Source organism: Macrobrachium nipponense, chromosome 30 (genome assembly GCF_015104395.2).
Source record: "Macrobrachium nipponense isolate FS-2020 chromosome 30, ASM1510439v2, whole genome shotgun sequence".
Classification (NCBI taxonomy): domain Eukaryota; kingdom Metazoa; phylum Arthropoda; class Malacostraca; order Decapoda; family Palaemonidae; genus Macrobrachium; species Macrobrachium nipponense.
In genome coordinates this window covers 71,583,463-71,598,134 of record NC_087218.1, presented here as the reverse complement: position 1 = coordinate 71,598,134, position 14,672 = coordinate 71,583,463, and the positions used below count along the sequence as shown (strand labels likewise).

The window sequence follows — 14,672 nt, the reverse complement described above, 5'->3', positions numbered from 1 at the left end:
TTCACAGATTTATTTTCGAGAGCCGGATCATCTTTCATTCATTATCAGGGAGAGATTTATAAAGGCTTTGTAATAATAATAATGACAACTCACGCAGAAACTCCGCTATACTTCCTCTAGCAAGAGTAACGGATGCACCAGCTGGGAGATTTGCAGTGTCCACATGTATTTACATTATGTAGAGGCTATATATGAGTCTCTCATATAACGCCGCAAGTTATTACTCTTAAATGGGTAAAATTGTTGCTACTATCATTATTGGTAGCGGCAGCGGTGATGATGATACGGTTCGTAGGGTTGACAGGAAGAATATCGGAAACATAACGTTGAAGCATAAATGATTCTCTCTCTCTCTCTCTCTCTCTCTCTCCTCTCTCTCTCTCTCTCTCTCACATGTACGTTGTGAGTGATCGTTTAATACGGTGTTTAAAAGAAAAGTTGTGCGCCAGTTTTGAATGTTTTATTCTGTTGGGGAAAACCGCTTAATCCTGAAAAAAAATTATATATAATAAATTATATAATATAAATATATATAGATATATATATATTATTTATATTACATAATATAAGTCACACCACTATTATATAATTATATATATATTATTACATCCACACACACACATATATATTAATATATATTATATATACACACAAACACACCATATATATATAATATATATAATATGATATATATATATATGTGTGTGTGTATATATGATATATATAATATACATATTATTATGCATATATTATAAAAAATTATACCTCTCTATATATATATAGATATATATATATCTATATATATATATCAATATATATATTATATATTATGTATTGTAATTATTCTACTATATATTAATATTATATATTATATATATATATATATATTATATATATATATATATACTAAAAATTATAGCAGAAGCCAGTGGGTGGGAAAGTTCAAAATTGGAAAGAACAGGGCACAAAGAACATCGTTCACAGCTTCTGTGGAGAAACATCAAATTTAATTTGTCTCAACTGTTTTCTTTTATTATATTTGCTTTCCTACTGTTGTGTTATCATCAATCACAGGGAAGTTCTCACCGAGTCACACACGAGAATTTCAAGAGTTAATTGTGAAGATAGAGTCATTATTGCTTTTCTATTAGTACTTTTTTATTTTTTTAAACACTACATTTTGACTCACGTTAAAAACATTTGATTTTGACTCACGATGTGATATATATATTTCATGTGGTAAAGCAAATATTTCTTTATTCCTCTCTATCAAGGTTAACTTTAGGGTTGTGACGTAAGATATATTACAATCAGTCGGTTAACCTAATTTGTTTTCAATAGAATAGAAATAGATGATAGACCTGCGGGCTCTCTCTCTCTCTCTCTCTCTCTCTCTCTGGTTTATTTTAACTTTTCCCTACTTCATTCCCATTCTTCAATAGATGTTGGTTATCCCCATTCGCCTCCATCTCTTGGTTTTTCGTAATTTTCCTCTAGGTTTTTTCCCTCTTCATCTTATTCTGTCTACTTACGTTCCGCCACCTACCTCCTCCATCTCATTCCTCCTTCCTTTCCTCCTCCTCCTGTATCATCTCACTGGAGATGCTGGTGGCCTTCTTCCAAGACCGCGTTCTTCGCTGACCATCTGTGATCTCAAACCCAGCAATTGCTTGATTGCTTTCGGGAGCAGATCTTGGCCAAGCTTTACAAGAGGATTTGGGGGGAAAGGAGGAGGAGGAGGAGGATGTATGTATTGTGACCAATAATAAAACCCGTATGTTATTGTTTTCCGCCACTAACGTTATTAACTTATTAAACTTCCGTTGCGATTTTATCGGCGGTTCTCAAGGGCGACGTGGAGTACCGTTAAGATCTGATTTGATGTGCTTTCGATTGGTGCTTTTCTAGTGTGATTCCAACTGCATCTTGTGAGAACAGAAAAAACAGTTATGAATCTGTGCAATTTTGTCCCTCTAAAGTTTTCTCTTTTTATGTGTGTGTTCAAGGCGCGGTACAGCGTGTTGCAGCGTAACCTTTTCACCGTTGAGGAGGTTCCATTAACCAGAATTGCTAATTACAATATTCTTTACCCAGAGTTTGATGTGTGATGAAAATGGTGTATTTGCATTTGTTTTCAGAATTCATGCGCACAATGTTTTATTTATAAATGTATGTATATTTGTATATCATGTAAGTTTCGGGTTAGGATGGAGGAATGAAGACCCGAGTCAAAATATAGCTGAAGTTGAGGGTGCACCCAGTCTTTGCAAATATCATAAAGTGTATGTATATATATATATATATATATATATATATATATATATATATATTATATCTATATACATACACTTTCCCAAAGCACGTGCCTAAATCCAGTATGTTCTCTCTCGTTCTCTTATACTTACGTCGCATGCGGCGTATTCATGTATTTCACATTCTTGGTATCTTTATCTTTGATGACTTCTCATCCATAAATATGACCTTGGTAATGCAGTCCCTTCCATATATTACATTTCCATTTGTTTCCTATACCTATATATATATTATATATATATATATATATATATATATAATATATATATATATTAGGAAACAAATGGAAATGTAATATATGAAAGGGACTGCATTACCAAGTCATATTTATGGATGAGAAGTCACAAAGATAAAGATACCAAGAATGTGAAATACATGAATACGCCGCATGCGACGTAAGTATAAGAGAACGAGAGAGAACATACTGGATTTAGGCACGTGCTTTGGGAAAAGGATGAACTTGGACTAGGAATTATGAGTAAGATGGTGTTATAAAGTTTCATTATAATATTCTTGGTTCTGCACGAAAACGGAGAATATCTGTTGCACAGAAAAGGTAAGTAAAGATATTCCTTTTGATGTATATCTTCTGCAAATTGGATATCATCTTGCCTTGCGTGAAGTGTATTTATGCTGTGCACAAAACATGAAGTATTTTGAGTCATGTATATTGAGTAATGAATAGTTTTCGTAACTTGATAAACAGTTAACATAAACTCGAACTAGTCTAGCTGATTTTATCCAAAACTGACAAATTCCTTAAAAAAAAGCAATTTTTAAGTTTTCAAACAATGACTGATCACATCTATGTAATTCTAAATTGAGTGATTCTGAGACTGTGTTGAGGGGAGCATTGGTAGAATGGTATAACATAATCCTAACATTACAGCAACTCTCTCTCTCTCTCTCTCTCTCTCTCTCTCTCTCTCTCCTCTCAAAATCTTACGGATATTCTCATACCTTCATGTTGTAGATAAGATTTTATATCTGACACACACACTCTCTCTCTCTCTCTCTCTCTCTCTCTCTCTCTCTCTCTCTCTCTCATCTACGGCTCCTCTCTCTCTCTCCTCTCTCAAAATCTTACGGATTATTCTCATACCTTTTCAGTTGTAGATAAGATTTTAGATCTGACACACACACGCTCTCTCTCTCTCTCTCTCTCTCTCTCTCTCTCTCTCTCTCTCTCTCTCAAAATTATACGGATATTCTCAATACCTTCATGTTGTAGTGAAAATTTATATATCTGACACACAAACACGCTCTCTCTCTCCCACACACACACACACACAACAGTTTGTTACAGAGATCATGCAAATATTGACCTTCTGCCATATTTTATTAAAATACATTCGGAGCAGACTCCGACCCAGTTCCGGTGACCTAAACACAGTAAGACATAATTCAAAATAAAAATTCAGTCATGGTTCGAAGCGTCATCTTATAACGTCGAGGTATAGGTACAGCTGGTAGGTGTGCAGTGTCACATCACAGATACTCAAAGCGCTCGTCATTCACACCGCAAGTGGTGACGTAAAAAAATTATGCACCGGACGGAATCCATTGATCAAGGTGCCTTATGTCATTGATTGACTTGTTCTTCAAGTTCGGCTTCTTCTTCATTAGTTCAGGTGGTGGGTGTTTTACCCAGTTTTTATTGTCTTCAACATTCTCGACAACATCATCTGTCATTAAGAAATCTCTTCACACGCAAAAGTAAACACGTTTGTATTTATATATACAAAGCTATATATATAATATATCATATAAATATTTATTTGTAGTATTATATAAATATATGTGGAGACATGTATATATAGGTATATATATATATATATATATATATATATATATATATATATATATATATATATATATATATATATATATATATATATATATATATATATATAAAGGATGAGAGGCATTGAGGAAGATAAAGTGTAAATACAAGTTGGTGGACGGAATGTTAGAAAGATTATGTCTGGGTTGGAAGTTACAGGGGAAGGCGAAGTATCAGACAAGATGGATATACGGACACGTGTGACTCAGTAGTCATTTGGGAGAACAGTTAGCGCTAACGATGAAAGTAAAATTAGAGAAGAGGCAAAATAGTGAAGATCGTGGGAGCTCCTCAAAAATTGTGGAATGGAGAAATAGTGCCTGAGAATCGACTGCCACCCCCCCCCCCCCACAAAAAAAAAAAAAAAAAAAAAAAAAAAAAAACAACAATGCTGTAAGACTTAGATTTACTATTATTTGAAAGTGAAAATGCCTCAAATCGAAAAGTGAAAATGACTGAAAATGCTTATTTTTCATGCATAACAAAGCAGTAATAATGTGGGTAGGGAAAACGGTCTGGCAGGTTAACGTCCGGACGCTCAAGACGAACTTTGACTTGTGCATTGTTGTTATGAATGTGTCTGTTAGGATAATTTGTCCTGTGGTTTACCTCTCTCTCTCTCTCTCTCTCTCTCTCAAACTAGAAAAGGAATAATTCTTAGTTGTTATGAACTTATTAACTAAGAAAATAATCTCTCTCTCTCTCTCTCTCTCTCTCTCTCTCTCTCTCTCTCTCTCTCTCTCAAACTGAAAAAGGAATAGTCTTTAGGTGTTATGTACTTATTAGCAAAAACTAATTACTCTCTCTCTCTCTCTCTCTCTCTCTCTCTCTCTCTTCCTCTCCTCTCTCTTCTCTCTTCTATCTATCTCGTAAGCTAAGAGTGATCGACAAGTGTTATGTACTTATTAGAAAAAAAAAAAAAACAATTATACAGCCGAGATCTGCATACGGAAATGATTTGTTGTAAAAATGAAGAGAAAATTGTCCAAAATTGCTATCTTTTAGTGACCTTCTAGTGACCTCGGTGGCAAAGTGGTCAACCGTCCTGGCAGAGGTCAGGTAGCAGCGGTGTGGTGGCCGCTGAAGCTGAAATAGACCTCATGCTTAGTATCGATAATTGATAATATTTTTTCAGTAATAAGCTGATTCCCGTGATGGGATGGGGTGACTTCAGAGGACAAAAAATGAGACAATAGTAACTGCATCGTTATTATTGTTGGCGAAAAAACACACACCACTAATGGAAGTGTAAATATATATTTAAAATGTATGCACAACGTAGACTTCTGAGAACCTACTCCTCGAGTCGTCGTCGTCTTCTCTTCTTCTTCTTCCTTCTTCTTCTTCTTCTTCTTCTTCTTCTTCTTCTTATTATTATTATTATTATTATTATTATTATTATTATTATTATATTCACGAGACCATGAATTTTCCTCTAAATTATGTGAACAATTAACAGACTCAGATTTACATGTTGAACGTAATTTTCATTAAATTAATATTCATGATATTTCATTATGTATATATTTTCAACTTGTTTCAGTCATTTATTTTTTTGTTTTTTCACAGGATGATGACAGCTTGCACTACCACTTCTACCCGCATAATCAACACCTATTCAAGCTGCCTGAATGTGCTACTCAACAGGTACTAGTATTTTTACAATGCGCTGTGATTGTATGGTTGATGCATTTTACGATTGGTACTCTCTTCAGTTATAGTTGGTATGTCCCTCAGTGAATGCATTTGTTCTGGGTAGTTGTTGTTGCAGTCACTGTTATTATTATTATTATTATTATTATTATTATTATTATGGAACTAGGGAGTAACGACAACGCTAAGTATTTCCTTATTTATTTTCATTACCAAAAATAAAAAATAAAGAAATAAAACCTTTAAGATTCTCAGAGTTCTTATCATAACAAAAGATACCATGCTGTACAGTCATATCATAAATTAAACATGTAAAATTCGCCGAGATTTCATCTGCGCAATCGAGTTTTCTGTACAACGTATAATGGTATATAAAACCATCAACTATGACCGTGCACCGGCAGCTCTCCAGTTGCTCACCAGATGCGGTAGAGTGATGATGCGTCCCGTGGCTCCGGAAAGCGCTGCCATATGCATGATCCATGGCTAATTTTAAACTTAAATAAAGCAAGAACTATTGAGGCTAGAGGGTTGCAATTTGCTATGTTTGATGATTGGAGAGTAGACGATCAAAATAACAATTTGCAGCCCTCTAGCCTTAGTAGTTTTTTTCGGATCTGAGACCGGACAGCTGGACAAAGCCGGCACAGTAGTTTTATTTTACAGAAAATTAAAATAAACGAAGGGAAAGACCAGCTTTCTTTTCTTATAAACTGCTTTAAAGATAAGCTGGAAACCTTATTCAGGTATACGACTTTTACTTTTTATAAATATAGCGTCAGCTGTTCCCGTCCGATTTTCATACACACAACTTTATACAACCGAAAGCTTGAGCGCCTCAGTGGCGTGATCGGTATGGTGTTGGGGTGTCACCTCGTTGGCCGCGAGTTCGATTTTCTGCCATTCCAAGGGTTGAGGTATGTGTATTTCTGGTGACAGAAGTTCACTCTCGCCGTGGTTCAGAAGTCACGTAAAGCCGTTGGTCCCGTTGCTGAATATCCACTGGTTCCGTGCAACGTCAAAACACCATACAAACAAACAAACAACCGAAAGCTTGTCACGGTAAAGGAACGTGAAATCCTAAATCTTCCCGGTTTTACAGAGTTTATTTGAAAACGATGTCCGAAATCCTGACTTTATTTCTATGAAAGTGAATATCTATACCCGAATAAGATTACTAGCCTCCCTGAAAGTGATATTTTGATGAGAGTGAAAAATTATACCTGAATAAGATTACGAGCTTCCTTATGAAAGTGACATCTACAAGAAAACAGCTTGCCGTTTTTTTTTACTTTGATTTTACAGTATTAATTAATAAATGTTCTCGGTTGTTAAACTTTCATTTCATCCAGGAATATGATTTTGAAACGTCTTTTCATGATGGAAATCAATATGGAAATGTTAAATCGAGGTTCTATTCCAATAATTATGTATCTGATGATGTTGGTATCATTAGTATAGCGAACATTATGATAATTATTATTGTTATTGCAGCTGTTGTTAATGTTGTTGTTGTTGTCTCTAATTAGTCATTTCTCTCACTCGAACAAACCAGTTTTCTTGAGACTTTGTTTAACTTACCTTTGTTGCGAGTTTCCGTTAGTTATCGATAATGTATTCACATTGCGAATAGATCTTTTGCCCTTGAAAATAATAGTAAAATAAAATGTCAATTTTTATTTTTGGGCCCTCTTTACTTCGAACAATAGATATTAAGATTATTTTAGGTTGGTCCTTTGATGTATCTTTGTAAAAAGAGGAATGTATTCTTTTATTTAATTCCTTTTGACACTAAATATTATAAAGACTATTTTAGTTAGTCCTTTGACTTACCTTTGTAAAAAGAGGAATTTTTTTTCATTTAATTCCTTGTAACGTTAATAAGTTATTATGATTATTTTAGTTGGTCCTTTGGTTTACCTTTGTAAACAGAGGAATGTTTTATTTTTTTAAAATTCCATGTGACATTTATAAGTTATTAAGATTATTTTAGTTGGTCCTTTGATTTACCTTTGTAAAAAGAGGAATGTGTTATTTTATTTAATTCCTTGTGACGAAATAGTTTATGGAGAGAAATCTATTGGTTACACTTACTCATTATGTTTAGGGCGACTTTCATCGGGATTCCTCCATTCTTTAATGTTTTTTTTCCTTCTTTTTTTCTTTTATTGTGATATGGGTAGGTGTATCAATTACTGAAAATTTTAGTTGTTATGATAGAGAGGTGGTTCAGAGAGACTTCCTTATATTAGTCATTACAAAGCTTTTGCTGTTATGTAGAAGGATTGTTAATGTTTTACTAACGATCCCATAACGGGAGGCAAATCAGTTGAATGAGAACTATTCAAAATACATTAAGCGAATTTTCACTCATTGATCGTTAACGTGTTCGGTACCCATACAAGCTTATATATTCACATCCATAGTCGTGAAAACGTAATTCAAGTTGAAATTCACAGCAATAAATTAAAACATATAAAAGCAATCGAAAATGCGTATTATGAATATTAAAGTAATGTCTGAACCTGTGGTACATATTGCCTGATCGAAATTTCACTCTTTAACTTATCGTTCATGTGTATATATATTGTCTGATTGAAATTTCACTCTATAACTTCTATATATATGTATATATATATATATATATATTATATATATATATATATTATATTATAAATATATATATATAGAAAATTAGATCCTCTTATCACACTAAACTATCAGCCTTAATAAAGTTAATAATTTGCAGGTTTGCAACGCAGTTTATATCCGCCTCAACTTCACGCAGCCTCTCTGCGCATGCCCACAAGGGACAGATCCTTGCAGTGTTTCTACCTTGACTTCCGACCAGCGATCCATCGAATTGAAGATGGGAGGAGCTACCTCTAAGGTAAGAACTCACTTAAAATTATATATATATATATATATATATATATATATATATATATATATATATATATATATATATATATATATATATGCAGTGTGTCAACATAACCGTGATTCATATACATGCATCGAGCTACATAATTTGTCCCTTTGCGGTGGCTGTGGGATCTAAGGCTTCACTGTGCGTCCTGAATTTGTTGGTTCGATGGTTCGCGCCCGTGAGCCGATGAATTTCTTATCGACTAAAAAATTCCCCTTCGGTTAACATATATGAAAATATATTAATTCCGAGGTAGAGCGAATTAGATATTAAAGGACATTTGTAGCTTGATGTATATATTATATATATATATATAATTAATTATATATATATATATATATATATATATATTATTATATATAATATATGTATATATAAATAATTATTCTTTCACTTCCAGGTACCCAGCTTTTTCTTAGTCTTTCTTGTCTTGTCAGAGCCGGGTGAAATAAGGCCAGAAATGGTGTTCTTGGGTGATTCTTTCTTCGTTTTACTTTTAATACAGAATATGTTTGCACTTTTATTTCGGCATATTAAGTAAAATATAGTCTGGATAACAATTTCCTAATTATTTTTGTAATATTCTATGGTCATTATCCAAGATTTCAAGAATGGGTAAAGCTCTCGGGAACTTTGAAGAGAATACAGATTTTTTTTTTACCAATATGATGACCTGAAATTAATGTACGTAAGTTCAATTATTTGCTGTTTTTTTTTTTTTTCAAATACTACTTTTATATTGAAACGGTCTGCGTTGAATAGTGGCGTCTGAAAAGGCCAAACAATTTTTTCCCTTTTCTGGTATGAATTTGGTGAAAGGGATTTGTTTTTTTAATTGTCTGTAATTTTACTCAAGTTTGTTTGTGTGTGTGTGTGTATGTGAAACTTAGTCCTCTTTGTTATCGATTTCTCGGTTGTAAATAGTTTGTCTGAGAGTGCCTTAAAGGCCGGGTAATAGATATTGCACTGCGGTGTTTGTGACCTTTCTTTTACCAATATACTAAGTGTATATTTTATGTAACATTTTATCTCCCGTGGTAGAAGTTATGCATATATGCGTTCACACACACGCACACATATATTACTTTAAACTACTGCCTGGTCCAAAGTCCAAGTCTACATACAACACTTCTGGCTTGTGTTTTTGGTTATGGACCTAAGTTGGTGTTGGTTTACATAATTAAAATTATTTACATTGCTTCTTGCAGTTTCACTGTTTTGGTCTTTGTAAATATGTGTGTACGTATGTGTTTGTGTATTTTCATGGGAATAAAAACATGCTAAACACCGTATCTTTCATATCAGAGTTATCTTTTTCCAATGCAGGGCCAAGATATCCTTGCTTTTAAATCAAGGATTCTCCAATTTCATTGACTTATATTTTGCCAGGCAATCACCGTGATCAAGACATGCGAACCCGTTTGGAGCGTCAGAGATTGCCGTGTCCCTAGAGACTGGTCCATTTTGGCACTGCAGAACACCAGGACTGGCAAGGCCCATTACCTGGTCATCTGCAAAGTGTCCAGATTCTGCCCAGCTTGGTAAGAATGCTTGTAAAGTGTCGTATTGGTTTGCTCGTTTAAGAACATTTAAATGCAGTAATTAGGAGAAGAAGTTCTTGTTTTGCCATGTAACTCATCTCTCTCTCTCTCTCTCTCTCTCTCTCTCTCTCTCTCTCTCTCTCTGTGAATATTCATAATATTTAGTTTACCGGGCCTCATTTTGGTGTTACATCTTGATGATAGTATTAGTCAGATAGTTCAGATATAATTGTCATATGTAATTATTCCTGAATTTCTTTAAACTTTAACTTTAAGGAAATTTTCGTTTATTAATTTATCAAGTTATGCAGCTAAAATTCATGACATCATACTACTGTAGAATTAACTATATAAATTACACGAAGTCTCGTGGTTTTTTCCATTTATCAACTGGTTATTTCCGCAACTTTTCATAAGTCCATGTTATGGATTGAATTATATCCACTACCCTTTATTTGACAGATGGCCCCCTCAACCATGACCAGCCAACGTATGCCCAGGTCCCAGGCATCCGGGTATACGGCATGATGTGCGTCAGGAGTGGCTCCCTTAGCCGTGGGCGCAGGGCATTAAATGGTACGGCAAACTCCTTTGAAAAATATTTAAATGCACTCCATTAATGAAGTATTTAGACAAGTCGTCGTTGATATGTTGTTTTTGTTTGAGATATTATAGTATTTCTATATTTGTTATTGTTGTGACTGCAAATTTTAAGGCATTAGATATTTTTTTGTTTGTTTGTTGTATTTCACCAGTTGCTTAGCTTCTTTTGAAGTAACCAGTAGGTACAATTCTCGTAGACTTTGAGATAAGGCATTATGAGTAGCTTCGTTTTCATATTTATTTTCTCGCCATCTTAGATAGACTTCTCAAATTAGCATGGCAGCAAGATTCTTTTTAACGGCCCTCCTCCCAACAGACAACCCATCCTTCCCTTCGGACCGTGTAACGGAAGCCCTGAAGGACAAAAAAGTGTTGAAGGACCTCTTAGAAGACGACCACCAATACGCAGGACCCCATCTTCTAGGACAACAGTGACCTGACTTGACTTACTTACTCCATGATGACCTTGTGTTTGGACTCTGACAGCCTCGTATTTACATTTTTGGTCTACTTAAATTTTGCTTTGAACTTTTTCTTCCTATAATTTCTCACATATAATTCAAGATTCACAATTATTTGGAAGACATTTGGTGAAGGAACTCACTGGCAGTGTTCTATCAAGCTTCAGTTACCTTTGATAATGGCCTCATGAAGAGCCACTTTTCACAACTGTCAGTCTGTACACAGGACTCGTTACCTCTTTTCCTTTTCTTTCTTTTCTTCAGATTGAATTATTTTGTATATTTTTAAAAATAACGATTTATCGTTATTAACAACTAATTCTGTAAACTTGACCTGGTACAGAACTGATTTTCTTCATTATACCTCAAATAAGAAAAGGCAGACTCTGCCACTAGATGGACTTCTGGCAAGCAGTTTATTCAATGTATACCTAAAATCGATAGATGTTCATAACATAACTGATACGAGATTAATGAGAGATATTGCTTGGAAAATCATTGTACTGAAAGTGCCGAAAAACTGAAAAAAAACGTCAAATTTCTTTTTCATCCGAAATCATTGTGACTCGCTAAAATTCCCGCTGCAGTTTAGAGTGCAGGTAGACATTTGACTGACGAAAGTTTATTCCCTGAATTACAGTTTTCCATCATTGACATTTTCTCTTTTAAATTACTGGCATGTGACATTCTTTGGTTTTCACCATTTACTGGATGACTTGTAATTCAAGTTAAAATTGGCATTCCTCTTCCAAGTTGCTATGTGCTTTAATTTGCTCTGTATCTAGCACTTCATTAAGAAACGGTTTTGCTTGCTAACTTTCATGTATATCTAATGAGAGGTTTTAAAACCTTACAAAATCAGGAGTATAGTATCCAGATCCATTTAACCCCATTATTATCGCTTCAAAGTAAGAAGAATCCTCATAAATAATTCATCTAATCGTTTTACCCTTTAACAAAATAAGTGATATTCAAGATTATTATTGATTTTAAATTCCTCATCTAGCAGAGTCCTAGAGAAAAATAGTTTTGCTTACTTAACATTTTTCATTATTAATGTGTAGTTTGCGGGTGTGCGCCTTTTTGCTCTGTATAGTCACTATTCACCTTTTTCCGCAATTTTTCATCAGGCTGAATTTTAATGATATTTTTGTTTTGCTTTGTGATGTGGGATTTTACTGGAGTAAGAGGGAGTGGGACAGAACGAGATAGCACTTTATGTTGGGAGTTTTTAAGGTGTTTAATATTTAGGGAGAGATGTGGACGAACAAACCCCTTTTTGAGTACATTGATTCATAACTATCACTACTCTTTCTGTTGTAAAATTCATGAACCTTCCATCTATTTCACTGAGTCGGGTTTCCCAAACTCTGTTCAGATCTTGGACAAAAGAAAGTTGTCTGTCACTAACTAATTCACAGGATGGAACGTTTTACGTTTCTATTTTGGTGCACATATTCGGGAGGGCTTGGGAGTACAGTATCCTCTTTACTGGAGAACATTCTTAAATAAGAAATTTTTTTTTCGTCTCATTCTTGGGAGAACTGGTTTCATTCCCCAATACTTGTTGATACTTTGCTTGCTTCTATTTTGCTTTAGAAAATCATCAGTTTTTTTAAGCGAACTGGTGGTAATTTTGCATTACTGTATGCTAGAGTTGGCATTTCACATTGTAGAGTATTTTGTGTATTTTTACTGTCATTCATGTAAAATTACAGTGGTCCTGTATTAATTATGTAGTCATAGACGTTCATACTATAGTACCATAAGAGATGACACTTTTAAAAATTAACTTAATATAACAATAACATGTGTTGTAATTCCAACATTATAATTATTCGTAAAGTTTTCAGAATCTTCATTCATTTTCCTCAATTAGAAATAAAATATCCTTTGTATGCTCTCTGTTTGAACAGTTTGGACGGCAAAACTTTTACTTAAGACAATAATTGTAAATGTTGAATAACAAAGAATTTTCTCATTGTAGGAAGATAATTACTAAATTTCATTTTCATAGGAAGATCACTTATTGATTGACAGCCCTAGAATTGTTTTTAGTTAGTTGTATCGTATATTTTCTCACACTGCGGTAATCATGTGAATATAGTAGACATCTATTTTCAAGGCAATATTTCTGAGAATGGTTTCTTTGAAAGCAAGTTGCGAGTGTCTTGGCTAGTTACATTCGATTCATACATATTATGTTGTCCTGCTGTTGATGAAAGCTTCGTAAATTCTGTTGAAATCTTATGGGAATTGTGTACAGTATAACATATACGTAATATATACTAAGTAAATTAAATGTGTTTGGTATTGTGTGTCCGCTGTGCATATGAGTGTAGGTGTGTATGTATGCATGTGGTTCGAAAATTTTACTAAGACAGACTGCTTTACGTTAAATTTGACATTTTTAACTGCTAGCCAAAATAAGAATTTCATTCTAAATTGCTTACTGTTGATTTAACCGCGTGATTTTGCTTTGTAGCCAAATTGACTTGTTTTTAGATTATTTGAGGTTTTGCAAATATCTCGAGGTATTTGTTTATCTCTATCTCTTTCTTCTATAGTATTTTCTTTCCTCCTTGCATTTACTTTTCATTTCGTTAACAATTTTCTTCTGAGTGCCTTTGCTTTTGAGATCTCGCTTTTCCAGTGGGAGCTTTATTGGACTTGGACTTAATTATTCTATCAGTTGTCCATAACTATTTTAGGTTCAGGAAGAATTTACTACTCCAGGGTTTTTAATATTTGAAACACGTCTTCGGAAAATATATGTTCAGACTTGTCATTTTTGTTTGTGTTTTATTGTTATTTGTTTTGTTTGTGTTGAAATCGTTGGAAAATACCTAAAAGTCATTTATATTGGGTAGGAGGGGGTCAATTAACATTATTTATATATTTATTCATATAATTTTCTGTGAGCGGTTGTTGTATGTCAGGTAAAGTGTTTGCTCTGTGATGTGTAATGGCTGTATAATTATGTGACTTTAGTTTTGTGTAATACTATATTTACTAATGTAGCCCTTGCTTTTTTTATCATCTCAAACCGCATTTTTCTACTCTGTAAATATAATCGTAGTAAAAACAATGTTCAAACATACACTGTATTTGCACAAATTTATTTTTCGAGTTTTGTTTGTATGTTTTTATATTGCCAAATGTACAAAGATGTTTAAAAACAATTGAAACTGTTTACTTGTCTATTTATTGTTCCTTTTCTATTTTAAGATGAAGTAATGTAGATGGAAACACTTGAATGGTAGAGTAGGGCAATGCTTCAGTGAACTCATTCCTTTGAATAATGATGCTGAGGGGTTGAGGTAATTAGT

General features: G+C 33.8%; 1 pseudogene; it reads left to right on the top strand.

The window, feature by feature from the left end:
- Positions 1-14,536, top strand: part of LOC135202587 (uncharacterized) — a 130,974-nt pseudogene extending 116,438 nt beyond the window's left edge.
- Positions 14,537-14,672: the final 136 nt, after the last annotated feature.